This window comes from Lithobates pipiens, unplaced genomic scaffold (assembly GCF_037356315.1).
Source record: "Lithobates pipiens isolate NorthernLeopardFrog02 unplaced genomic scaffold, aLitPip1_a1.2 Scaffold_3, whole genome shotgun sequence".
NCBI classification, from domain to species: domain Eukaryota; kingdom Metazoa; phylum Chordata; class Amphibia; order Anura; family Ranidae; genus Lithobates; species Lithobates pipiens.
The window spans coordinates 249128590-249156572 of record NW_027507790.1 but is presented as its reverse complement, the minus strand read 5'-3'; the positions used below and the strand labels follow the sequence as shown (position 1 = coordinate 249156572).

At 45.6% G+C, this 27983-nt stretch overlaps 1 long non-coding RNA gene across 1 annotated transcript; it reads right to left on the bottom strand.

Annotated features, from left to right (window-relative positions):
* Positions 1-833: 833 nt before the first annotated feature.
* On the bottom strand, positions 834-27983 carry LOC143941075 (uncharacterized). Its single transcript, XR_013263979.1, has 3 exons — positions 27788-27983; positions 7636-7704; positions 834-5043 (listed from the first exon to the last, which is right to left on the bottom strand). It is a non-coding gene; the product is annotated as an uncharacterized LOC143941075 (long non-coding RNA).

Below are 27983 nucleotides of genomic sequence, written 5' to 3'. Positions count from 1 at the left end.
ATGTACAAATGCAGCAATTTAGAAATCGGATGAAAGGTTTAGCTCTGGGAAAAACTTTTTGAAAGATAAAAAGTGCATTTTATATACATCTATATAGATCAGACCAAAATGAGGGACAAATGAGGAGGAAAGAGGGACAGAGGGACTTTGCTCCAAATCAGGGACAGTCCCTCGAAATCAGGGACTGTTGGGAGCTATGCCTGTTGTTGTGATTAGATGTGATTGGTCACAGCTAATCATATGGTACAAATGGGCTGTGATTGGTCCTGCCTGTACCATAGTTACATACGGTATATAACTATATGTAACAACAGTGAGCCCTCCCCGCCACAATTCCCATCTCTGTTCCTGGCCACCTGGGGGTTTTGGGTGTTCCTGCCCAGCTTTGTGTGTTCCAGTATATCCTGTTACATTTTCCATTAATAAAATTAAAAAAACAGCAGGGATGGTAGAAGCCCCTCACGATGATATGCGGACCCCTGGAGGTAGAAGCAACTGCCAGGTTGTCAAAGGAGTTGTAGACCCTTGTGTTTTTTCACCTTACTTCATCGTATACAGTAAGGTGAAATAACACCACGCAGTCACCAGCCCCCCTGTTTTACTCACCTGAGCCCCTTCATCTCCTCGACGGGGACGTGCTGTCCTTCTCTCCACGGGGTCCCAGCTCTTGATTGGATAGATTGATAACAGCACAGCCATTGGCCTCTGCTGCTGTCAATCAAATCCAATGACCTGGGGGCGGGGCCGAGTCCTGCTTTCGTGTCTATGGATGCAAATGCTGGACTCAGGAGCGTGCCCGCAAGGTATCTTTCCGGAGCGTCATAGAAGTTCAAGGTTAATGAGATCATTGGAATGTATTGCACACAAGCATATAACTGGGTCTGTGTCTGGAAAAAAACATTACTACTAAACCTGATTAATTGGCGAGTCTTGCGCTGAGGAAACTGCTGGCTTGACTTTCATAATAAGGTTGTAGTATTTAAACCAAGATAAGATAACATTTGTTTACAGCTGTCACCGGAAAAGTCTTAGGAAAAGTTCTGCAATGTGCAAGAGCCTAATGGAAAAAACTGAAATAAAATGGCATGAACTATTGATGGAATGACCTCATGCTGTGTAAATGAGCTGAAATGTCAGGATGATGACGCCACTAAACTGAGAGAGGCCAGAGCTGGATTGCGGTCCTGGGCCCTCTTTACATCTCTGCTGGGGTTTTCTTTAGGTCATACATCCAGAAGTTGTCTTATTAGATTGGCACTTTTAGGTTACTGCACCACCACACTGCCGACTGCCACCATGCAGGGCCAGTGCTACTACTAGGCAAACTAGGCAGCCGCCTAGGGTGCACTGCTGCCTAGGGGCGATCGGCCGCTGGTTTCCCTCTGCATCTGCAGGCTGCAGCATGTAACTAACTCAGTTTTAGGCAGCTACTCCGTCAGACTGGTAGTGTAATTATAGGCGCAGCGCAGCACTCGAGCCAGCGCTAGAGGAAGAAGAGCCAATGCTTCCTGTCTATCCTGCGCCTTCTGTCACATGAGCAGGGCCAAGGAGGTGGAGTCAGGGGTGGAGCCAATGAGGAAGACAAAATGAGGTTTCACTTATGCCGCGTACACACGGGCAGACTGTATGGCGTACTTAGTCCGTCGAAACACATTTCAGCGGACAATCCGCTCGTGTGTGGGCTTCAGCGGACTTTTTCAGCGTGCAGTCTGGAGTACTAAGAATTTCGTTTTTTTAGAAATTCTGTCTGTCATACTTTGGTTTCAGCGAACAATACGGTCGTCAGTAGGCTAGTTGGATGGACTAAGAATGACGCATGCCCAGAAAGGATTTACACGGCGGAAGGGTGCTTTGCTGTGTCTTGGACTTCCTATTTCTAGTCCCGTCGTACGTGCTGTACACGTCATCGCGCAAGCTTTCGTCGGACTGTTTGGGTATCCGTGTGTGGTCAAGTCCGTTCAGTGGAAAGTGCGACGGACTGTCCGTCGGATTGTATGACGGACTAAGTACGACATACAATCCGCTCGTGTGTACGCGGCATTAGGGTGTCAAAAATCCCTGCACCAGCCCTGCCCACATGTACAGTTGTGCTCATATGTTTACATATCCTGGCAGAATTTATAATTTCTTGCCCATTTTTCAGATAATATAAATGATAACACAAAAACTTTTCTTTCACTCAAGGTTAGTGTTTGGCTGAAGCCACTTATTATCAATCAACTGTGTTTACTCTTTTTAAATCCATAATGGCAACAGAAACTACCCAAATTACCCTGATCAAAAGTTTACATACCCCAGTTCTTAATACCATGTATTGCCCCCTTTAACATCAATGAGAGCTTGAAGTCTTTTGTGGTATTTGTGGATGAGGCTCTTCATCTTGTCAGATGGTAAAGCTGCCCATTCCTCTTGGTAAAAAGCCTCCAGTTCCTGTAAATTCTTGGGCTGTCTTGCATGAACGGCACACTTGAGACCTCCCCAGAGAGGCTCAATGATATTGAGGTCAGGAGACTGAGATGGCCACTCCAGAACCTTCACTTTATTCTGCTGTAGCCAATGACAGGACGACTTGGCCTTGTGTTTTGGATCATTGTCATGTTGGAATGTCCAAGTACGTCCCATGCGCAGCTTCCTGGCTGATGAATGCAAATGTTCCTCCAGGATTTTTTGATAACATTCATCTTGCCATCAATTTTGACCAGATTTCCTGTGCCTTTGTAGCTCACACATCCCCAAAACATCAGCGATCCACCTCCGTGTTTCACAGTAGGAATGGTCTACCTTTTATCATAGGCCTTGTTGACTCCTCTCCAAATGTAGCGTTTATGGTCGTGGTCAAAAAGGTCAATTTTGGTCATGATGACACTGAGACATCATTGAGGACCACCCAGTTCTGGAGAAGAGGACCCCTCACATAACCACCAAGAAGACAACTGGGAAAAAAGCTAAGAATATTAAAAAATATGGTCTGGTGGGAGGCAGGGTGAATGACATCAGGGGGAGGAAAAGAACTGGGGGAGTGAGAGAGGAGGCTTGAATTGGTCCTTAAAGATAATGTGTATTAGTTCTGTACACATTTCCTTTATTTATTTATCATGATCAGGACAAATAAATAAACTTACAAAAATATTTTTATTTCGATTTCAACATTTCATGAGTCAGCAGCTAGAGCTTTATGCTCCTTTTCATACCTTGATCAATACCTTTAAAAAATCATGTTGTATACAGAGCTCAATAGCTAAAACTAAAAGTTATACACATAAATGAGCCAGAGCAGGAACTCCTCCCCTTCTTTCTGCATGGGTATGTATGTAAACCCAAAAACTTTTTTTTCTATGTATGCTTGGCATTATGTATCACCATATACAGTTTTTTTTAACCCCTTGGAGCCGGCGCCTTTTGGCCCTTTGATGGGTTTAGGATGTTGGAAAGGCGGGGCAGGGTTTATGATCATGTGACCGCTGTGATTGGCTATCACCACGATCACATGATTGGAAAGCTCCCAATCGCAAATAGAGAGCTTTCCATTAGCCACCTGTAACTGTGCCAGTAGCGTGCAGGGTGTGCGTTTTCGGCACAGCTGTATTTACAGTAATGCACAAAAATATGCGGCCGCTCGGCCCCAAGTTGATGAGCAAATAGAGAATCTGTTAGAAATTTGGGATCTAGAGATCCTGCCAGTAACATCACTTCCTGTTGTAGGACTACAACACCAAGCCACTGCCTTGAAAATGATCAGAGGTTATCAGCCTCTGATAAGCAAGCTACTTCAGGTGGGCTGCTTATTTGATAGATTTTTCTGGCCAAAGACGTAGCTAATTTCCTTCTTTCCTGCAACCATGGCTCGATTCCTTCATCAACATAGTTAGAGGGGGGATCCATCCCTGCTAGGCGAACACATGAACACTATAACAGCCACTAGCGATAGTCGCAAATAAAATCCAGCAGCCTGGTTGTATCCAAGTTGACCGATTGATCAACTTGGGTACATTTAGCCTGCCCCTACATGGTTTGAATCTCGGCCAGTTCCTGCTGAATCGGCCAGGGATTCCTCTATGGCCGGCTTAACAGTAAGCTGAAGGAACACGCACGGTAGGTTTACAACGCTGCTGCTAGTTACAAATGTTACACTTTTCAACTAACCTGTACAGTAGACTTCACCACTTTCTGAGTCACTTACCTAAAGTTCTGACCTCATTGTGGATTTCCCGCTCAGCATGCTTGTTAATGGTTAGTGACTTGTATAGTATTGCAGCCAGGAAATTAGCATTTTCAGAAGAACGTCAGCCTTCTGCTTTAAAAATGATTTTCTTCCTCCATCTGTCTTTGAGTATGTGGCTTTACTTCTGTCTTACTCACTATTATTTAATTTCAGTTAGATAACATCCTACCAGCCACTGGCTCCTTATCATCACTGCGTGTTTGTAAATCTTCCACAAAACATCTGGATGGAGGGGAAACGTCTTTTTATGTTGGCATCTCCTATAACATCTTCCATCTGTGTCTGTTCCGTGTAACGATGATTGGTGCTTTCATGTTGGGATTACTATGGTGTTGGCCTCCGCTTTTACTTTATTCCCCGGTTGTGTGTGGTTAGAAGATGAGCTTGAGGAAAAGAATAAAAAACCCTCAGATGGGTTCTATGGGAGCCACATGTGGAATCAAAACAGAACTACGCAAGTTCAATACAAATAACATGCCATTAAGCTGCTTTCTAGTAAATACTTTGTTTACAGAGTGGTTTTCCCAAACCAGGGGTATGGGATGACGGGCTACCACTATCAATAAATGTCTTTTGAGTGTTGGGGGTTTACGTCATAAGTGTGTGGACAAATATCCCTGGGTCTCATTGGGTCCTACAACTTGTGTGTTGTAAGTAGCAAGACTTGTCATTATTATAGACCTGATTAGCAGGGGAGATGAGGTTACACACATTGCTGAATTTGAAGCAAGGAGGAAAATTGGACATTGGAAGATTTTGGATGGACATAGACAATTCACACAATGTGCATTGCTGTTTTCCCAAAAGTTGGAAAATTGTATCTGAAAAAAAAAAAAGAATAGGCACATTTAGATTCTAAACCTATAATACAATAAATATTCACGTTGTACAATATTATCTGTTTTTAAACTTGTAAACTTAAACAAAAGTAAAATTCAATTGTCTAAAAATCATTTCACTTTTCTTTTAAATAATAGAATTGCAAAATTCTTGTGTTGGTTTATATACTTCTTGCTTAACTGCTATAATTAACCTGAGTGTTCTCTGACTTCTAGGGGAAAACAAAAATTCCTGTATTATTGCAGCAAGGTGCGTCATTTATTTCATCATTTGCAAAAACAACAAGTTAAGTTTATTTCAAAATGTTCTAGAATGCAGAACTGAGAATAGTAACTTAAATTCATTTAAAAAAATGTATAGCATGTGGTAATGGGGTTGAAAGAACCATTTTCACGCAGGGTTCTGTGGAACCCTTGGGTTCCTTTTAGAGGTTTCTAGGCGTTTCTTGAGTTTTGACTCTCTGTGGTCAATGCCACTTGGCAGAGCCAGCCGCATGACACCAATGATCTTTTTAGCTGTCTATTGTCTATGGACAACATTTTGACAACCACTGTAAGGTTTGTATTCTTCCCATTGACCTCCAATGAAGGGAGCTTTCTTCACACTGACCTCCAATGAAGGGTGCTTTCTTCCCACTGACCTCTAATGAAGGGTGCGTTCTTCCCACTAACCTCCAATGAAGGGTGCATTCTTCCCACTGACCTCCAATGAAGGGTGCATGCTTCCCACTGACCTCCAATGAAGGGTGCATTCTTCCCACTGACCTCCAATGAAGGGTGCATGCTTCCCACTGACCTCCAATGAAGGGTGCATTCTTCCCACTGACCTCCAATGAAGGGTGCATGCTTCCCACTGACCTCCAATGAAGGGTGCATGCTTCCCACTGACCTCCAATGAAGGGTGCATGCTTCCCACTGACCTCCAATGAAGGGTGCGTTCTTCCCACTAACCTCCAATGAAGGGTGCATTCTTCCCACTGACCTCCAATGAAGGGTGCATGCTTCCCACTGACCTCCAATGAAGGGTGCATGCTTCCCACTGACCTCCAATGAAGGGTGCATGCTTCCCACTGACCTCCAATGAAGGGTGCATGCTTCCCACTGACCTCCAATGAAGGGAGCATTCTTCCCACTGACCTCCAATGAAGGGTGCATTCTTCCCACCGACCTCCAATGAAGGGTGCGTTCTACTGACCTCCAATGAAGGTTGCATTCTTCACACTGACCTCCAGTGTAAGGGGCATTCTTCCCACCGACCTCAAATTAAGGGAGCATTCTTCACACTGACCTCCAATGTAAGGAGCATTCCTCCCACTGACCTCCAATAAAAGGAGCAATCTTCCTACTGATAGAGATAAATTGTTTTAAGCAGGGGCTCTTTGAGACCTAAAAATAATTTTAGGGGTTCCTCTGGAGGAAAAAGGTTGAGAAAGGCTGGCTTAAAACCTCTAAACATTTCTCTTCTCTTTCTATTTGACAGAGGTGAATCACCCCACTTAACAGTTCATGTGATAGGTATGAGCAGTACTATTTCTACATATTGGCCCCCATAGGTCTGTGCCTAGGTACAGTAAAAGAAATCTGTCATAAGAGATACATACACGCGTCTGACATTTTTACAAAATAGTGTTTGCTTGATTGCCACACAGACCTCTTGGATTTAACATTTTGAGTTAATGACCTGTTATAAGTGCAAAGTAAAACATCAGATTTTTGCCCGACTCCTGAACTCTGATCTCATAGTGCTGGCAGGGGATCCAAAAAGAGTAGAATCAGGGCTGCAGTGTGCAAAACCAATGCACAGATCAGTTAATTATAACATAAAATGATACGTTTAAATTCACTTTAAAACCAAAACGCAGCACCCCCTCCCCCGCCAGTCCTCTTGAAGCATCCCCATTCATTAAAAAAAAGTTCTTCTTCCAGCGGTGAAAAGGCATGGTTTAGCAGTCTGTAGCATTCCCCTGTGACCCCTACAGGGATAGGGCAAATATTGCAGCGTAAGTTTTTTTTATTTTTTTTTATCTTGTACTGGGAATTTTTTTTTTCTTTTAACTTTCTGAGTCTGTAATATCCCTTTATTACCAGGCAATTTTTCAGTGTTATGTGCTGTGAGGGTTTGACTGACAGTTACTCAGTCATGCAACACTGTACCTTAATAAATTTTATATCACTTTTGGAGACAGATAGATCTCTCTTTTGGCGGTATTTATTAACCACTCCTTTTTTATACTTTACTATATCAAGGAAAAAAAGACCATACATTTTGAAAAAAAAAATCCCATACTTTCTGTTATAAAACTTATCAAATATAAATGTCAGGACAGTACAAACACCCCCAAAATGCCCCCTTTTTTTAGAGAACAGTAGAGAATGGTGCTGGTGTGTAGCCATCATCCCTGAGAACATTGAAGAGTTGAAGAATACCCTCTATATACTCTAAGGAGGGCTATTATGGGCTACGTGTAAGGAGAACACATATAGTATAACATAAAAAGTTAAATTTTATTGATACAAAAGCACTAAAAAGCAATATAAAATAGTGTGCATAGAGCTAACAATGTTAGCACATACCAGTACGATAATCTTGAGATCACATATTGATCAGAAGGTAGAGCACCAAACGTGTTTCAAAGTCACCTTCTTCCTCAGGAGTTCCATGTATGGATACAAAAAAAAATGACATAATGTGCGCTGGAAAGGTATATACAACCACAATTTAACATCACTTTAAAAGGAGAGTGTCAAGGCCATCCCACTGGTCCTTCAGAGAGATGCGGGGGGGGGGGGGTTCCAGTGGCCCCCATCCTCCCACTGCTGGGGCTGCCTGAGGACAACTGGGGCAGTGATGGAAGGAATCATTTCTCAAATATACTAGGGGTGGAGAGTAGTGGGCTCAGTAAATGGTAAGACAGGAGCTTTAGAATGGACACCAAATCTTATAGGGCCTGCCCAATAGATGATAGATGGAGAAGGTATCTGCATGCTCTGCACATCCAGGCCAAATGGTGGTGGTGGAGATCACACCAGGGTGATCTATTTTTTTTTTTGCCATCATTTTTTGGAAATTAAGAAACCTGCTGGTATTGGGGGTGGCTGAGTTGGAGTTGGGATTTAAGGAAGGGGGGGGGGGGGGTGGGAGGGGGTCATCATATCAGTCAGGCCGCGTACACACGGGCGGACTGTTCGCCCAACTTTGTCCGCTGAACAGTGTTTGGGCGGACAGTCCGCTCGTGTGTGGGCTTTCAGCGGACAGTTTCAGCGGACAGTTGGACGGACAAGGTTTTTCGGAAATTCCGAAAAACTGTCCGCTGAAACCTTGTTTGAGCGAACAGTCCGCCCGTGTGTAGGCTTGTTCGTCAAACAAAGTTGCGCGCATGCTCAGAAAGGATTTTCACGCCGAAAGCTATAATGCAGTGTATAGGACGTCGTATTTTTCGTCCCGTCGTACGTGCCGTTCACGTCATCGCGCACGGTTTCAGCAAACTGTTCGTTCGTCGTGTGTGGCCATGTCCGTCCATGCTAATTTTGAGCGGACTGTTTGCCGAAACTGTTGGACGGACAAAGTTGGGCGAACAGTCCGCGCGTGTGTACGCGGCCTCAGGCAACCAGCATTTTCAGAAGGAGCAATCCAGATGGCATGCAGACTTTATTCTAGTAGGACAATATACTGTGTATATATACGCACTTTTCACGCTTTTCGGGTGAAAATAGCGTGTGTATGTTATATGCCAATACTGCAATTTTAGCTGCCTCGGAAGGGACGGGGGGTTGCACGAGCGCCATCAGATTACATACAGTGAAAATCTCCTGTTTACTTGGCGGCCTCTGTAATAGGAAGTCCCGTCTCCTGGGCCGCCATTGGACCACTGCTCTATCATAGGAGATTCTGATTGCATGTAATCTGTCAATGCTCATCCCGCCCCCCTCCCTGTCCTCTCTAGGCTGCAGATAAGGCATTGATCAGGCTGCACAGATGGCAATGGTGAGGCTGCTGCATTGAAGGCAGTGGTAAGGTTTTTGCATTGAAGGCAATGGTGAGGCTGCTGCATTGAAGGCAGTGGTAAGGTTTTTGCATTGAAGGCAATGGGGAGGCTGCTGCATTGATGGCAGTGGTGAGGCTGCTGTAATGATGGCAATGGTGAGGTTGCTGCACTGAAGGCAGTGGTGAGGCTTTTGCATTGAAGGCAGTGGTGAGGTTGCTGCATTGAAGGAAAAGGTGAGGCTATTGAATTGAAGGCAGTGGTGAGGCTGCTGCATTGATGGCAATGGTGAGGCTGCTGCATTGATGGCAATGGTGAGGCTGCTGCATTGATGGCAATGGTGAGGCTGCAGTTGGGCATTAACCAGGCTGCATTGATGGCAATGGTGAGGCTGCAGATGGGCACTGACCCTTATTTTGCTTAAAAGTTCCTTTATTTAAAATTTGGGAAAAGAGAAGAGCAAATGGCAGAAACAGTGCTATATTTAGTGCCACATCCAAAATTTCGATCAATAAAAGAAAGGAGATTCCCCTAAATGAACTTTAAAGGCAACTAATATATATTGAAAATGTACTAGTATAATACCGTAATAGAATTTTTTTTATTTAAAGGTTAAACATGATTAGGCTTCTTTTTTAATGATGTTTAACCTTTAAATAAAAAAAATTCTATTACGGTATTAAACTAGTACATTTTCAATATATATTAGTTGCCTTTAAAGTCCGTTTAGGGGAATCTCTTTTCTTTTATTTATTTAAAATTGATGTTTTTTTTCCAGAAACTTCCCTCTTAAAATGAATGTGCGTGTTATACGCCAATAAGTACGGTAAATACAGTAACTGCAAGGAAAATATACAATGCTTATAAATAATTTATCTGATATACCTTCATGACAATCAGGCACAGATATATAACAAATATATATATAAAAAACAAAACAAAACAATAAGACACAGAAAAAATAAAAAAATAAAAATGCAAGAATTATATATAAAAAAAAAAAACCAGGAACTTTACAATAAAAGTTTAGAATCTGGTTTCACTGAAAATACACTTCCGTTTCTTTGAAATCTCGAAGAATAAGACCTCCAGGGACTTGCTGGATTCTTACCCTTTCTGTGTCTTGCCCAGGCGACAGACTTTGGATGACCGTTATACAATGGCACAGCAAAGACACTTGACGGCAGGTTATTTGTTGCTGCTCAGTGGATATTTGTATTACACGGTGACTGCTGAGAACGGGGTCATGTAAGTAATGAGAGCCCTGAAAAGCAGTTTATTGGGCGATTCTAGCAGCTCGGTGAGCAAGCGGCCGAATAAACGTGTACGGGTTACCGAGTCACCCCGACGCAGAGAAAACACTGCTGGCATTTCACAAAGACCTGAAAAGATTTTTTTTGAACCGGCTCCAGGTCCATGGAGGCACTACTTGGGGGGGCAGAACAAATCATGTACATTAAAAGGAGATTAATTAGCTTAATAATAGAGGATAAAAATATTTGTTGTTATAGAGCTTCAGACTCCTTGTGCCAACAGAGCAACGTTGTTTCCATTTCTATTTCCATGTACTGACTTGTAGAAGGAAAAACTTCAAAGGCTTTCGGCTGTTTATCTAAACTGCACCGTGAGCCTTAGAGAATTTTACTAATTGCACTATAAAGAGGATTTGTAGACTACCATGTACTACTGATCCTGGAAAAATACAAAATGCAACACCAGGCAACAGGCTACGTTCACACTACCGCGACTTGTCAGGCGACTTAGCCGCCTGACAAGTCGTGCTCCGTTCTGTACTATGGAACCGTTCTAATAGGAGCGACTCAAGTCGCTCCGACTTAGAAAAAGGTTCCTGTAGTATTTTCGGGGCGACTTCAGGCGACTTGCATTGACTTCTATACAGAAGTCATTTTGCAAGTCGCCGCTGAAGTCGTGTGCAGGTCGCGTCTGTGAGACGCGCTGCAAGTCGCGTCGCCCCTGTGTGAACGGGCACTTAAAGTGACCCAGTCCATCGAAATACATTTAAAAAACAAAGGGTACTACCGGAAAGAAAGTTCACACTTACCTCTTTCACTGTCCATCCTTCCTATCTTCACTGTATTGCAGAAATGTTTCCGTTTGGAAAATCTTCAGCATCTGACACTTCCAGAAGTGTTCACTTACTGGTATCCCCTCTGCTCTTGCCCCCCACCCAAAAAAAATAATAATGCGTGGGCAGGCCTAAGGGTCTGTATGGATTTTAAGGGGAACTCCATGTAAAAAATAGATAAAAATGGTGAAGTCCACCCTAAATTCATACCAGACCTTTATCTGAGCATGCAGCCCGGTAGGATAGGCCCCGAACCATACTAGACCACATGTCCTCAACATGGGGGGGGGGGGTGCTTTGATGGAGGCAGGGCTCGCCCCCCCAAAGCACCTCTTGCCCCCATCTTGATGAGAACAACGGCCTCTTCCCCACAACCCTGGACTGGTGTTTGTGGCTGTGTGGGGGGTAGCCTATCAGAATCTGGAATCCCCCATTAACCACTTCCGGAACCGCCGCATGATGATATACGTCCTAACTTTGAAGAGTAATATCGCTGTTATGGAAGGAGTTAGCTGCCATAACCTTGGTATCCTCTTCTTCGGCCGGTGGTCCAATTTCTGGTAATGGTAGTCTCCTCCCCCAGCAGTGCCATCCTCCCCCAGCAGTGCCATCCTCCCCCAGCAGTGCCATCCGCCCCAGTGCCATCCGCCCCAGTGCTACCTGCCCCCAGTGCCCTCCACCCCAGTGCCCTCCACCCCAGTGCCACCTGCCCCCAGTGCCACCTGCCCCCAGTGCCACCTGTTGTCAGTGCCACGTATTAGTGCCATCTGTCATCAGTGCCACGTATCAGTGCCATTTGTCATCAGTGCCACCTGTCAGTGTCACGTGCCATCTGTTTAGTAACACTTTAACCGCTATCCGACTAGCCGCCTTAGTTATACTGCGGCAGGTCTGCATGGCTGTGCAAATCGCCGTAGGTGCACGTCGCTCCTTTAAGATGTCACAGCTGGCATGCGGGTGCCACCGGAGGCACCTGCTTGTGTCCCTGGAGCTGATGCGTGTGCCTGGCAGGCCCAATGACTACTGGGCATCTGCGTTTACTCATGACAGAGCGAGAATGGGGATGTGTGTGTGTAAATACACAAATCCCAGTTCTCTTAGGGGAGAGGAGACCGATTGTGTGTTTATACTAAGTACGAACACCGATCGGTCTCCTCCCCTAGTCAGTCCCCTACAGTTAGAACATGCTGAGGGAACACGGTTAACCCCTTGATCGCCCCTTAGTGTTAACCCCTTCCCTACCAGTGACATTTAGACAGTAATCAGTGGCTATTTTTAGCTCTGATCGCTGTATAAATGTCAATGGTCTCAAAATAGTGTCAAAAGTGTCCAATGTGTCCGCTGCAAATTTCGCAGTCCTGATAAAAATTGCAGATCACTGCCATTACTAGTAAAGTAATAATAATGATAATAATAATAAAAATGACATAAATCTATTCCCTATTAGTGATGGACGAACTTCCGACGGGACGTTTCGCGAACGCGAAACGCGAACGGACACAAACGTTCGCGAAAACGACCGTTCGCCGCGGGCTCCATTGACTTCAATGGGAGGCGAATTTCGCAAACCTTTAGGTCGAATTTGCGGCCACGGGGTAATTATTAGGGGGTAGCACGTAGTCCCACCACCTGGACAATAGCATAATACATGTATGAGGTGAATTTGGGATCGATAACTACAAGCATTTTTTTTTTATTTGGGAAATTGTTCTGACAATTCAGGACTATGGAGCTAATGAAGGCAATGGAGGAGAGGGAAGGTCAGGGACCAGGGTAGGCAAACAAGAGGGTGCAGGAGATACAGAGCACTGACAGCAGCACCGTAATACAGAGCACTGACATCAGCACCGTGACATACAGCGCTGACAGCAGCTCCGTGACATACAGCGCTGACAGCAGCTCCGTGACATACAGCGCTGACAGCAGCTCCGTGACATACAGCGCTGACAGCAGCTCCGTGACATACAGCGCTGACAGCAGCTCCGTGACATACAGCGCTGACAGCAGCACCGTGACATACAGCGCTGACAGCAGCTCCGTGACATACAGCGCTGACAGCAGCTCCGTGACATACAGCGCTGACAGCAGCTCCGTGACATACAGCACTGACAGCAGCTCCGTGACATACAGCGCTGACAGCAGCTCCGTGACATACAGCGCTGACAGCAGCACCGTGACATACAGCGCTGACAGCAGCTCCGTGACATACAGCGCTGACAGCAGCTCCGTGACATACAGCGCTGACAGCAGCTCCGTGACATACAGCACTGACAGCAGCTCCGTGACATACAGCGCTGACAGCAGCTCCGTGACATACAGCGCTGACAGCAGCACCGTGACATACAGCGCTGACAGCAGCTCCGTGACATACAGCGCTGACAGCAGCTCCGTGACATACAGCGCTGACAGCAGCTCCGTGACATACAGCGCTGACAGCAGCTCCGTGACATACAGCGCTGACAGCAGCTCCGTGACATACAGCGCTGACAGCAGCTCCGTGACATACAGCGCTGACAGCAGCTCCGTGACATACAGCGCTGACAGCAGCTCCGTGACATACAGCGCTGACAGCAGCTCCGTGACATACAGCGCTGACAGCAGCACCGTAAGCAGCCCCAGGAGGAAGTCAGCACAGCACAGGGATGGTGTGATCCCCTCATAATAAGAACCCCCAGGAGGAAGTCAGCACAGCACAGGGATGGTGGGAGCCCCTCATAATAAGAACCCCCAGGAGGAAGTCAGCACAGCACAGGGATGGTGGGAGCCCCTCATAATAAGAACACCCAGGAGGAAGTCAGCACAGCACAGGGATGGTGGGAACCCCTCATAATAAGCAGCCCCAGTAGAAATATGACACCGCTCAACCTCTTCAAAGAGGAGGGTAGGGGCATATAGTACGGTGTGCTTTTTTGGGTCAGGGAAGTGAGCCAAATGAATTAAGAAGGTCTGTGTGCTTGATTCCAAAAATTGTTTATAGACATATACATGGTCTACTGATCACATGTGTTGAATTCCTCCGAGATCCATGCCTCATTCATTTTTAGAAATGTGAGGTAGTTAACACTGTCGTGAGCTAGGCGAGTACGCTTATCGGTCACAATCCCCCCTGCTGCGCTGAACGTCCTTTCGGACAGGACACTGGATGAGGGGCAAGCCAACAGTTCGATTGCAAATTGGGCAAGCTCTGGCCAGAGGTCAAGCCTGCCCACCCAGTAGTCTAGGGGTTCATCACTCCTCAGAGCGTCCACATCGGCCGTTAACCCAATGTAGTCGGACACCTGACGGTCTAGGCGTTCCCTGATGCTGGATCCGGATGACACCTGTCGATGGGTCGGCTGAAAGAATGACCTCATATCCGAAGTCACCAACACATCTTCAAACCGGCCTCTTCTTGCAGGCGCTGTTGGATTGGTACCCGCAAATCCTTCTCTGGGAGTGGGAATTGCTCCTCTGCCAGCGCACGCAAAAGCAGAATGCAGCATTTCTCGAAGCAAGGCCTGGAAGTGCTGCATTCTGACAGCCCTCTGCGACGGCGGTAACATTTCCGCCATTTTGTGTTTGTACCGGGGATCTAAGTACGTTGCCACCCAGTACTGGTCCTTGACCCTCATGCTTTTTATACGGGGGTCCCTATTAAAACACTGGAGCATGAAGGCCCCCATTTGCACTCAAGCGGAAGGTATGTGGTGGTGGTGGTGTTGTTGGTGGTAGTGTCTTTGGGGGTGCACATAGCAGAGAGTGAAGAAGAGGGTGCAGATCGAGAGGATGAGGAGGGTGCAGAAGAATAAGGCTGAGTGAGCCACTCAACCAAGTCTGGTGCGTCCTTTAAAGTAATTGAACGCACCTTCTGCAACTTCCCACTTTGGCTCAAGGCTGTTGCTCCTGCCCTACCCCTACCACCCCTGCGGAAGGGCCTGCCTCTTCCTCTGCCTGTCATTTTTTAAATCACCCTGTGACAAAACTCTTAGTCCCTATACCGCTGAAGGACTGCTGCAGTATAGGGCAGCGGTCAGCAGTAGTGCACGTCAACCCTATGTATTGTGGACCGATAGCGGTCCTTACAGAACAGCAGACTGTACTGCACTCAGGCCTATGTACCGTAGCACCCTATACCAAGTTACCAGTCCTTATAAGAACTTTTGTGGACCAAGCAGGTTGTGTGTTAGTGATTAGCAGACTGTACGTCAGTCCCTATACCAATGAAGGACTGCTGCAGTATAGGGCAGCGGTCAGCAGTAGTGCACGGCAACCCTATGTATTGTGGACCGATAGCGGTCCTTACAGAACAGCAGACTGTACTGCACTCAGGCCTATGTACCGTAGCACCCTATACCAAGTTACCAGTCCTTATAAAAACTTTTGTGGACCAAGCAGGTTGTGTGTTAGTGATTAGCAGACTGTACGTCAGTCCCTATACCAATGAAGGACTGCTGCAGTATAGGGCAGCGGTCAGCAGTAGTGCACGGCAACCCTATGTATTGTGGACCGATAGCGGTCCTTACAGAACAGCAGACTGTACTGCACTCAGGCCTATGTACCGTAGCACCCTATACCAAGTTACCAGTCCTTATAAGAACTTTTGTGGACCAAGCAGGTTGTGTGTTAGTGTTTAGCAGACTGTGCGTCAGTCCCTATACCGCTGAAGGACTGCTGCAGTATAGGGCAGCGGTCAGCAGTAGTGCACGGCAACCCTATGTATTGTGGACCGATAGCGGTCCTTACAGAACAGCAGACTGTAACGCACTCAGGCCTATGTACCGTAGCACCCTATACCAAGTTACCAGTCCTTATAAGAACTTTTGTGGACCAAGCAGGTTGTGTGTTAGTGATTAGCAGACTGTACGTCAGTCCCTATACCAATGAAGGACTGCTGCAGTATAGGGCAGCGGTCAGCAGTAGTGCACGGCAACCCTATGTATTGTGGACCGATAGCGGTCCTTACAGAACAGCAGACTGTAACGCACTCAGGCCTATGTACCGTAGCACCCTATACCAAGTTACCAGTCCTTATAAGAACTTTTGTGGACCAAGCAGGTTGTGTGTTAGTGTTTAGCAGACTGTGCGTCAGTCCCTATACCGCTGAAGGACTGCTGCAGTATAGGGCAGCGGTCAGCAGTAGTGCACGGCAACCCTATGTATTGTGGACCGATAGCGGTCCTTACAGAACAGCAGACTGTAACGCACTCAGGCCTATGTACCGTAGCACCCTATACCAAGTTACCAGTCCTTATAAGAACTTTTGTGGACCAAGCAGGTTGTGTGTTAGTGATTAGCAGACTGTACGTCAGTCCCTATACCAATGAAGGACTGCTGCAGTATAGGGCAGCGGTCAGCAGTAGTGCACGGCAACCCTATGTATTGTGGACCGATAGCGGTCCTTACAGAACAGCAGACTGTAACGCACTCAGGCCTATGTACCGTAGCACCCTATACCAAGTTACCAGTCCTTATAAGAACTTTTGTGGACCAAGCAGGTTGTGTGTTAGTGATTAGCAGACTGTACGTCAGTCCCTATACCAATGAAGGACTGCTGCAGTATAGGGCAGCGGTCAGCAGTAGTGCACGGCAACCCTATGTATTGTGGACCGATAGCGGTCCTTACAGAACAGCAGACTGTACTGCACTCAGGCCTATGTACCGTAGCACCCTATACCAAGTTACCAGTCCTTATAAGAACTTTTGTGGACCAAGCAGGTTGTGTATTAGTGTTTAGCAGACTGTGCGTCAGTCCCTATACCGCTGAAGGACTGCTGCAGTATAGGGCAGCGGTCAGCAGTAGTGCACGGCAACCCTATGTATTGTGGACCGATAGCGGTCCTTACAGAACAGCAGACTGTACTGCACTCAGGCCTATGTACCGTAGCACCCTATACCAAGTTACCAGTCCTTATAAGAACTTTTGTGGACCAAGCAGGTTGTGTGTTAGTGATTAGCAGACTGTACGTCAGTCCCTATACCAATGAAGGACTGCTGCAGTATAGGGCAGCGGTCAGCAGTAGTGCACGGCAACCCTATGTATTGTGGACCGATAGCGGTCCTTACAGAACAGCAGACTGTAACGCACTCAGGCCTATGTACCGTAGCACCCTATACCAAGTTACCAGTCCTTATAAGAACTTTTGTGGACCAAGCAGGTTGTGTATTAGTGTTTAGCAGACTGTGCGTCAGTCCCTATACCGCTGAAGGACTGCTGCAGTATAGGGCAGCGGTCAGCAGTAGTGCACGGCAACCCTATCTATTGTGGACCGATAGCGGTCCTTACAGAACAGCAGACTGTACCGCACCCAAGCCTATGTACCGTAGCACCCTAGACAGACCAAGTTACCAGTCCTGATAAAGAGCTTTGTGGAACAAGTGAGTTGTGAATGATTAGCAGACTGCAGCAGAAGGGCAGCAGTCAAGTATAATATTCTTTCTATATTTGGAAGAAAGAATATTATACGTGTACAAGCCTATTACCGTACCACTGATACCAGTCCTGAAAAGAACCTTTGTGGAACTAATAGTAACAGCAAGTCTTTAAAATTATCCTCACTGCCTGACACACTGCTTCCTGCCTGTCCCTATACAAATTGGCAAAAAAGAGTAGGCTGGAACGATTAGCTGGAACAGCTCTTTTGTGGACCTGATAGTAACAGCTAATGATGATGATGATGATGATGATGAAGAAAGACTAATCTGGCTGAGCTGTCCCTAAAATAGCAGCATACAGCGCTCTGTCCCTTTATCTAAACTGACAAAAGAAACTCAGGCTGCTGACCTAACACCTATACCAGTCCTGAAAAGAACTTTTGTGTACCAAATAGCTAGCGTTTTCTCTGTCCCTACTCCACACAGGATCCTTTCCCTACAGTGACAGAAGAAAGAATGTAAAATGGCCACCGGATCGGGTGTATTTATAGGTTAGGGGGAATGTCCAAGTGTCCATGAGCTGTCATGTCTCAATTGGTTGTCCTGTAACACATGATAAACGTGTCACGAAAGGTTAAAGTTCTTGTATACATTAAACACGTAAGTCCGCCGGGGCGAACGACGGAAAAAGGCGTTCGAACCCGCGGACGGCGAAAGTCGGAAATTCGCCGCGAAACGACCGCCGGGCGAACCGTTCGGCCATCACTATTCCCTATAAATCTAGCCCCGGAAGATTTGGCTGCTGAATGACCAGGCCATTTTTTGCGATTCGGCACTGCGTTGCTTTAACTGACAATTGCTTGGTCGTGCCACGTTGTACCCAAACAAAATTTATGTCCTTTTCCCCCCATAAATAGAGCTTTCTTTTGGTGGTATTTGATCACCTCTGCAGTTTTTATTTTTTGTGCTATAAACAAAAAAAGACTGACAATTTTGAAAAAACTCAATATTTTGTACTTTTTGCTATAAAAAATATCCCCAAAAAAATAAACACATTTTTTCCATAGTTTAGGCCGATATGTATTCTTCTACATATTTTTGGTAAAAAAAAAATCGCAATAAGCGTATATTGATTGGTTTTTGCAAAAGTTTTAGTTTAAACTAGTAATGGGGGCGAGCTGCTCGGGGGATCGTGCTGACCTGCCGCAGTATAATGACGGTGGCTGGTCGGCAAGTGGTTAAATATAAAAATTAAAAAAATATATTTTTACAAAATAAATATTAAATATATTAACCACTTACAGACCGGACCATTTTGCTGGTCAAAGACCAGACCACTTTTTGCGATTCGGCACTGCGTCGCTTTAACTGACAATTGCGCGGTCATGCGACGTGGCTCCCAAACAAAATTGACGTCCTTTTTTTTCCCACAAATATAGCTTTCTTTTGGTGGTATTTGATCACCCCTGCGTTTTTATTTTTTGCGCTATAAACAAAAATAGAGCGTCAATTTTGAAAAAAACGCATTATTTTTTACTTGTTGTTATAATAAATATCCCCCAAAAATATATATAAAAATTTTTTTTTCCCTCATTTTAGGCCGATACATATTCTTCTACATATTTTTGGTAAAAAAAAAAATCGCAATAAGCGATTATTTAATGGTTTGCGCAAAAGTTATAGCGTTTACAAAATAGGGATAGTTTTATGGCATTTTTATTAATCATTTTTTATTATTTTATTTTTTTACTAGTAGTGGCGGCGATCAGCTATTTTTATTGTGACTGCGACATTGCGGCGGACACATCGGACATTTTTGACACATTTTTGGGACCATTGTCATTTATACAGTAATCACTGCTATATAAATGCAGTGATTCCTGTGTAAATGACACTGGCAGTGAAGGGGTTAACCAGTGGGTGGCAGTGTAGGGGTTAAGTGTTCCTAGGGGTGTATTACTAACTGTGGGGGGGCTGGGCTTTCATTTAGTGAACACTGATCTCTGCTCCAATCACATGGAGCAGAGATCAGCGTCACTAGTTGCTAGGCAGAATGAGGAAATGCTGTTTACACGGCATTTCCTCCATTCCGCCGCCCCGTGAGACGATCGCGGGTATGCCTGCGGCGATCGAGTCCACGGGACCCGTGACCGGACTCACAGGGGTCTCGACCGGCACGTGAGCGTGCCGCCGCCGGCGCGCTTGTGATGGCAGGGCGGCATTGAAGATTGGATGCACCTGTACACCAATATGCCTGCCCGTGCCATTCTGCCGACGTACATCGGCGTGCGCCGGCCCGGGAACCGGTTAAATGAAATATAAAAATGATATAAAAAATTATATAAAAAAAAAATCTCAGGAATATATATATATATATATATATATATATATATATATATATATATATATATATATATATATATATATAAATTATATTAAAAAAATTTTTTATAAATATATATTTTGTTTACTATTTAGGGCCAGTTTTCCTTTGATAATAAAAAAAAAACAAAAAAACAGGAGATATCCATTATCATTTACCACCAAATGAAAGCCCAATTTGTACTGGGAAAAAAAAAACAAGTTATATTGTATGAGTCCATAACGATATCTACAGTTTTACTAACACGTGTCAAAGTTGCAAAATTGTGCTCAGGCATTTAGATTTGTTTAACCCTTAGGTGCGAAGGGGTTAAGGTCACCCTTAGCTCTGACCTAAATCCATCTCAAGATATACTTTTTGTCTCAAGGCTAAATAAAAAAAAAAAAAAAATCTCAGGAATGCAAAGAAATAAAATGACTGCAATAATGATTAATCTACGATCTAGAACTGATAATAGTGTGTGACTGTCTAGAAAGCTGCAGGCATGAGAACGTCCAGTACAGGAGAGCGGCACACCCCGCTGTAGAATCTCACCCTGCATGAGGTGTGTCCACTGATTCAGCTTTTAGACAATTATTGGATCCGCACAACTGCAGCATTTTCCACTCTTACTAGAGTTCCACTTTAAAGAAATCTCCACAAGGCATCCTATAAAGCAGCAATAGTCCAATCTGGGGTTCGAGTTTTGGGTTTGATGGGCTGGAACGTTTTGTCTGACGTGCTATCCAGCTTTTTCTAATAATTGTGAAGATCGGCAGTAGTATTTTAGTGCTATGCGATGCTGCCAATCACATAACCGCCGACTGCCAGCAACACATTCCTGTGTATAATAAAAGGATCCAAACTCTCACTGAGACATCCAGAGTCACCGATCGTGGTCCTCATTGGTGCTGTCCTTAAGCAGTTTGCTGGTAGAATAATGTACTGTGTACTTACCATTTAACCACTTGCCGACCAGCCGCCGCAGTTGTACTGCGACAAAATGGCTCGCATGCACGAATCAGCGTCATGTTACGTCGCTTCTTTTTGTGGCCACTAGGGGTGGCAGTGCGTGCGCGCCCGCTGCTCACTCCCAGAGCCGATGCGAGTACCTGATGGTTTGCGATGACCGCCGGGCTCCCGCGATCGCTCATGACACGGAGAGAACCAGGATCTCTGTGTGTAAACGTAGAGATCCCGGTTCTCTAAGGGGAGAAGAGACAGATCGTGTGTTCCTACAAACTAGAAACACCGATCTATCTCTTCCCCTAGCAAGTCCCCTCCCCCTTCAGTTAGAATACAAGCAGGGAACACAGTTAACCCCTTGATCGCCCCCTAGTGTTAACCCCTTCACTGCCAGTGACATTTTTACAGTAATAAGTGCATTTTTATATCACTGATCGCTGTAAAAAATGCCAATGGTTCCAAAAATGTATCAAAATTGTCCGATGTGTCCGCCATAATGTCGCAGTTATGATAAAAATCGCAGATCGCCACCATTACTAGTAAAAAAATAAATAATGCTATAAATCAATGCCCTATTTATAGCTATAACTTTTGTGCAAACCAATCAATATATGCTTATTGCGATTTTTATTACCAAAATATGTAGAAGAATACATATCAACTTAAACTGAGAAAAAAATTTGACTTTTAAAAAAGAAAATGGGGGGCGCATGCGCGGCGCGGTGAGGAGAGGACGCATGGAGTGAGAGCTCCGTGAACCTGTGAGAGATCTATCACTCCCCGAGGGGATTTCAGCCTGCATTTTCGATCGGTTACAGCCTACACCCCTTGGGGAATCAGAGGTGCATGCCGACACGTAAATCTCACCGTGGGAAAACTACTCAGAAGTCCCTGACTACTTACCTTCTCCGGACGAGGGAACAGAGCGGGATGTCGCAAAATGGCGCCCAGCCTCCGCAAGCTTCGGCAGTCACGCCAGGCCCAAGTCTCCCTCCGGCGTCCACCGCACCATCCAGTGAGTACGCTGTACACCTCACCAAGGCAGAGCTAGATGCTAGCCTCTCTGCCATGTATGAAAAGCTGGCTAATAAGTTCCAAGTGGAACTTCATAAATCTACTAACACTCTGACACAGGAGTTGGCAGCGCTGGGAGGGAGGACGGATTTATTGGAAGCCAAACATGATGAACTGCACCTTGCATACTCGGATCTACGCAGAGATTATGACTCCATCTCAGATTCTGTTACTCAGCTGCAGGCCAATCTCGAAGATTTGGACAACAGAAACAGGCGGAACAACCTCAGGGTGAGAGGGGTTCCGGAACAGATAGCGGATCTGCTTCCTTACATGAAGAGGCTTTTTATGTCACTTTTACCGGACTCCCCGGAAACCGCATTTGCCTGTGACAGGATTCACAGGGCTTTGAGGCCCAAACCCCCTGAGGATAAGCCGCCTAGAGACATTGTATTATGCCTTAAGGACTTTCTCATCAAGGAGGAAATTCTGCGTGCATCCCGCAACACCCCTAATATTCAGCTAGATGGAGTGAGAATTCAAATCTTCCCGGACCTGTCCCCAGCAACTTTGGAAAAGAGGAGGAATCTTAAAGAGGTCACAGCGGCTCTGCAAACGGCGAGAATCAGGTACCGCTGGGGGTTTCCTTTCAAGTTGCAAGTCCCTCACAATGGAACAACCCATACGGTCACCACTTTGCAGGGCGGCAAGGAGTTACTTGTCAAACTCGGCCTGCTGGCTCCAGAGCAACCTCAGAGGCTTCCTTCTACCCCTCGTCCTTCGCCCATTTGGGCTACCCCGTCTCCACAGCGAGATCGCAGACGACAGCGTCAAGAGCTCCGAGACTTGCAAATGTGATCACCTTTGAAGATCGTCTGGATGAGTGAGCTCCCTCTTCTGAGAATTTTTGTTGAGTTACCAGCTATGCTACCGGTTTTCCCTGGTTTTCATGAATATTTTTAGTTTTCCTTTTTTTTTCGCATTCCCGTTTTGATATATGCTTCAATCACCCTTGTTTTATTTTTCTGATGAATGGTTGGCGCCTTTTTCACCAGAACTACTCTCACTGCTCGCGCTTAGGTGTCCCCCTGCTCTTTCTATTTAGCGCCTGGTGAACCCGGTCTTTGCTGCCATCAAGATTCGGGTTCCGGATTTTGGATCCTGGGTTCTGGAATCGCACTGCATTTTAGCTTGACAGTGCCTACGGAATAGAGCATTGGACTTTAAGAGTCCACTTGACTGATGACTGATGTTATTTTTATCGGGGGTATCCACGAGTTTGGTTTTGTCTTTGGTATACCCCCGAAGCCATGGTGTTTCACTAATGCTTGGTTTTTCTTTTTTCTTTTCAAATGTTTTTTTAGTTTATTGTCTTTTCTTTTACCACTTGTGATTTTATCTTCAGATTGGTTTTGGGTGCCCTGCCATCCAGAAATGTACTTTAGAATACTGTTATTGTGCCTATTAATAGCGTTCTCCTTCCTCCTGTCATGGGTCTTAAAATAATCTCCCATAATGTAGAGGGCTTCAATGCTCCTCATAAGCGTAGGAAAGCATTCCGGTATTATAGACATATGGGGGGGGGATATATTGTTTCTACAAGAAACGCATTTCTCTGAAACTAATCACCCTCGTTTCTTTGACCGACATTACAGGCAACATTATTTCACCACTTTTAGCTCGAAATCTAAGGGGGTGGCTATATTTATTAGAAACTCAGTTAGGTTGGAGGTTAAACACGTCTATAAAGATCCCCATAGTAGATTTATCATCCTGCAGGGTTTGTTGAATGGTAAGGAGATTACTTTGGCTAATGTTTATGCTCCTAATACCTCGCAGGCTTCTTTTTTTATTTCTTTTTTCCAGATTTTGGACAGATACCTTTCCCCCCATCTACTGTTAGGTGGTGACTTCAACTTGGTGGCACATTCTAAGCTGGATAGAAGCCGGGTGGTGAGTACTGCTAATGCCTTTCCGAGATCCCTTGTCCGTCTGCTCGGTTCCCATCAACTACTCGACACATGGCGCGCCCATAATGTGGGTGCCAGAGACTATACGTTTTATTCCCATCCTCACGACAGCTATTCCAGACTGGATTATATATTTAGCACTCCGGTACTGTTAGCTAATTCATCTAAGGCTTGTATTATCCCGTGCCCCTGGTCGGACCATCAGTCAGTGTCGTTCTCGGTAGCACATATAGGTATAGCCCCATCCCAGGCCTCGTGGCGCATTAATGATTCCATGCTTTCGGATCCGGCCCTGGTGGCGGAGATTGCAGAGCACATAAAGGAATATTTTACTTTAAATGACGTTGAGGACATCTCCCCCTCCACCCTTTGGGCCGCTCATAAGGCGGTTCTCAGGGGTCGTTTGATCACTATAGCGGCCACGCAGAAGAAACAGAGACTACATGACATCTCCAGACTTACTGAAGAATTAGCGAAACTATATCACACTCATGGCCACTCCCATTCCCCTGACATATTCGCACAGATCCTGACTAAAAGAGCGGAACTAGACACTCTTCTCTCTGGGCAGACGGAGAAGGCGTTGAGGTGGTCAAGGGCTAAATTTTTATTGCACAGTAACTCGGCTTCTGCGATGTTCGCCAGGAAGTTGAATGCTACTATGAGACCGCCACACACTTACAAACTCAGGAACGCAGGGGGAGAATTGGTATCTCATCCGGCAGAGGTTTTGGGACTGTTTTCTAAATTTTACCAGGACTTGTTGGCAGCCCCGACCCCCATGCCGGGTCTAGCTGTTAAAGATTGGCTTGATGGCCCTCCCCTCCCCTCCCTGACTGAGGAGCAAACTCTAGCTTTGAATGCCCCTTGCAGTACAGAGGAACTCCAGACAATCATTTCATCACTGAAACCCTCTAGGGCCCCTGGTCCAGATGGTTTTACCTCTATATATTATAAAAAATTTTCACCCCAACTACTTCCCTATTTGGCGAAATTGTTTAATTTTGTTTTAACAGGCCACACTTTCCCCGAGGACATGCTTCTCGCGAACATGTCCTTGATCCCCAAACCGAACAAAGACCACTCCCTCCCCCAAAATTATAGACCAATTTCGGTTATTAATAATGATTTGAAAATATTTGGCCGCCTATTGGCAAATAGACTTTCTAATATTATCCCCACTCTGATATCCCCAGACCAGACCGGATTTATCCCTTCTCGCCAACTTACAGACAATATCCGTCTTACCACTAATATTATTCAGGACGCCAATTTATTCTCCAAAAAGGTGCTACTGCTAAGCTTAGATATCCATAAGGCGTTTGATAGCGTCACCTGGCCTTATCTGGAATCTGTCCTGTCTAGGTTCGGGTTCGGGGGGGCTTTTGTGCACGGCTTTAGGGCTCTGTACCATCGCCCCTGCACCCGAATTAAACTCCCGGGATGTTCCTCTGACTATTTTCCGCTTGGCAGGGGGACTAGGCAGGGTTGCCCCCTCTCCCCCCTGCTATTTGCCCTGGCGGTGGAGCCGCTTGCCAGGGCGATATGTCTACACCCGGATATCAAGGGATATTCTAAGGGGGATCGGGTTTTCACACTGAGTATGTATGCAGACGATGTACTATTATTTTTATCAGACCCTGTGGTCTCGCTGCCGAATCTGATCCCCCTGTTGAATTCATTCCATGGCATGTCTGGTCTGGGCGTCAATCTTGCTAAGTGTGCGGCCCTTCCTATTAACATTCCCAATGCCACTCTTGCAGGTATACAGGCGAGCTTTGGTTTTACATTGTGCTGCGACTCGTTGCCCTATTTGGGTATCAAGTTGGCTGCTTCCTTACCTAAAATGTATTATGCAAATTATCCCAAAGCCTTTGCCCAGGTCACACAATTATTGCGATCTTGGGATAGTTATCGGATATCCTTTATGGGAAGAATCCAGGCTATCAAAATGACTATCCTCCCGAAGCTTTTATTTTTTTTTAGAGCACTGCCTCTATATGTCTCCCGGAACACGATTGACGGTATACAGAAAGAGATCAATCGGTTCGTTTGGCAAAACAAAAAACCTAGACTGCACAAGACGCTACTTTTCAGGCCAGCGGTCCGTGGGGGTCTGGGGCTCCCTCATCTATGGTTATATTACCTCGCGGCCAGGCTGGTGCAGCTGGCGCAGTGGCATTATCCCCCGGGTACGGTCTCATGGCTTCAATTTGAGAGATCCTCGGTGCACCCTTTCTACCTCCCGGGCCTTCTGTGGTTGGATGGGGTTCGCCCCAAACAATTAGCCACTTTGAATGGAGTGGTAGCACAATCCCTTCAACTCTGGTCTTTATACAAAAAGCGATATGCCCTGTGCCCACCCTGCCCCGGCCTGGCCTCTTTTTTGGGGGACCCTAGATTCCCGCCGGCTTTTTCGGCACCGGAGAGCTTTGAGGGTTGGTCTCAGAAAGACCTGGTTACCCTTGAGGCCCTTTCCCAAGAACAGCCGTTTTGTACCTTTGCTTCTCTCCAGGAGCAGTTCGGGTTGCCCAGAGAAGATTTTTATAAATACCTGCAGGTTCGGCATTTCTACGCCACTCATTACTTGAAGTGGGGGCTTCCCCCTCCTAATGATTTTGAAAAGATCTGTAAGTTCTCATCTAGGGATCGGGGAAATATCTCCTGGTTGTACCGCTCTCTTGGAGAGGTACAGCTACAGGCTAAATCACAGGCTATGCTAGGTTGGGAGAGGGAGGTCGGCTTCGAAATGACCCCGGAGGAATGGGAAGATGCGATTTCAAACATGCGTAAATGCACGAAATCGTTGGCGGTCAGGGAAACTGCATTAAAACTGCACACTAGATGGTACTATACCCCTGCCAGGCTACATAGATTTTGCCCACTGGTCCCGGGGAGCTGCTTTCGTGGATGTCCGGAGCCGGGCTCCTTCTCCCATATATTTTGGGGCTGTGGGGTACTGCAGCCCATTTGGCAACGGGTCGCTGATAAATTATTCCAGGTTACGGGCTCTAATATTGAAATCACGTGCCGGATTGGCCTTTTATTTGCTGACATCCCGGGACTAACTCCCCCGGCTCAGAAATTAGCCCATACACTAGTCAATGCAGTTCATTGGACTGTGGCGTTGCACTGGAGGTCCCCGGGGGTTCCTTGGGAACAAGTTTTGCAGCGCATGGAGTCGATTAAGCTCATGGAGCGATTACACCACACTTTGCAAGACTCCATGCAGATTTTTGATCGTAAAATGGTCCGTTTGGACTTCTCTGCAATGGATAACCCCAAGGCCTGACAGTCCGGCTGAGCACAGTGTTTAATGACAGGGTATATGAAGGTTTTTGATGACATTCACTTGTGGTAGCATTTTGGTTTTCTTTTTAGTTTTTTCTTTTCTTTTCTTACTTCTTTCTTTACTTTGTTTGATTTTTCTTCTATTTTCACTCAATGAGGTACAAGGTTTCAGCGGAATTTTTCTATGAGTTCTCTCTGTTGGGATTAGCATACCACTCTATGTCATATCAGAGTATCAAGGATTTATTGTTGTTACATTGTATGCTATTCTCTCTGATTACTTTTGTACCGATTGACCTTTTTTATTGTATATGTTTCAATAACCTTTAATAAAAACCGTTTGTAAACAAAAAAAAGAAAATGGGGATATTTATTATAGCAAAATGTACAAAATATTGCGTTTTTTTTTTTCAAAATTGTTGTTTTTTCTTATAGCACAAAAAATAAAAACTGCAGAGATGATCAAATACCACCAAAAGAAAGCTCTATTTGTGGGAAAAAAAGGACGTCAATTTTGTTTGGGTACAGCGTGGCACGACCGCGCAATTGTCAGTTAAAGCAAAGCCGTGCCAAATAAAAAAAAAATGGCCTGGTCATTCAGCAGCCAAATCCTCCGGGGCTGAAGTGGTTAAGGTGTTTGGATCTCTACACCTATAACTACATAGAAAGAAAATGGTTTAGCCAGGTAACATGGGCAACCTACCTCCTTTACCTTTTCCACCTACTGGCTTTTCGTGTGTGGTTTTCAAGTCTGATTTAGTAGGCAGCCCCAATTCATGGCACGCTCCCGCCAAGAGCTCCTCCCTGCTTCCTGGGATATGGCATGCACACACCTATGAAGGAAAGAAACTCTGCTGTATTATTAGGCCCCTTTCACACATGCGGACAGTATGTTTGTA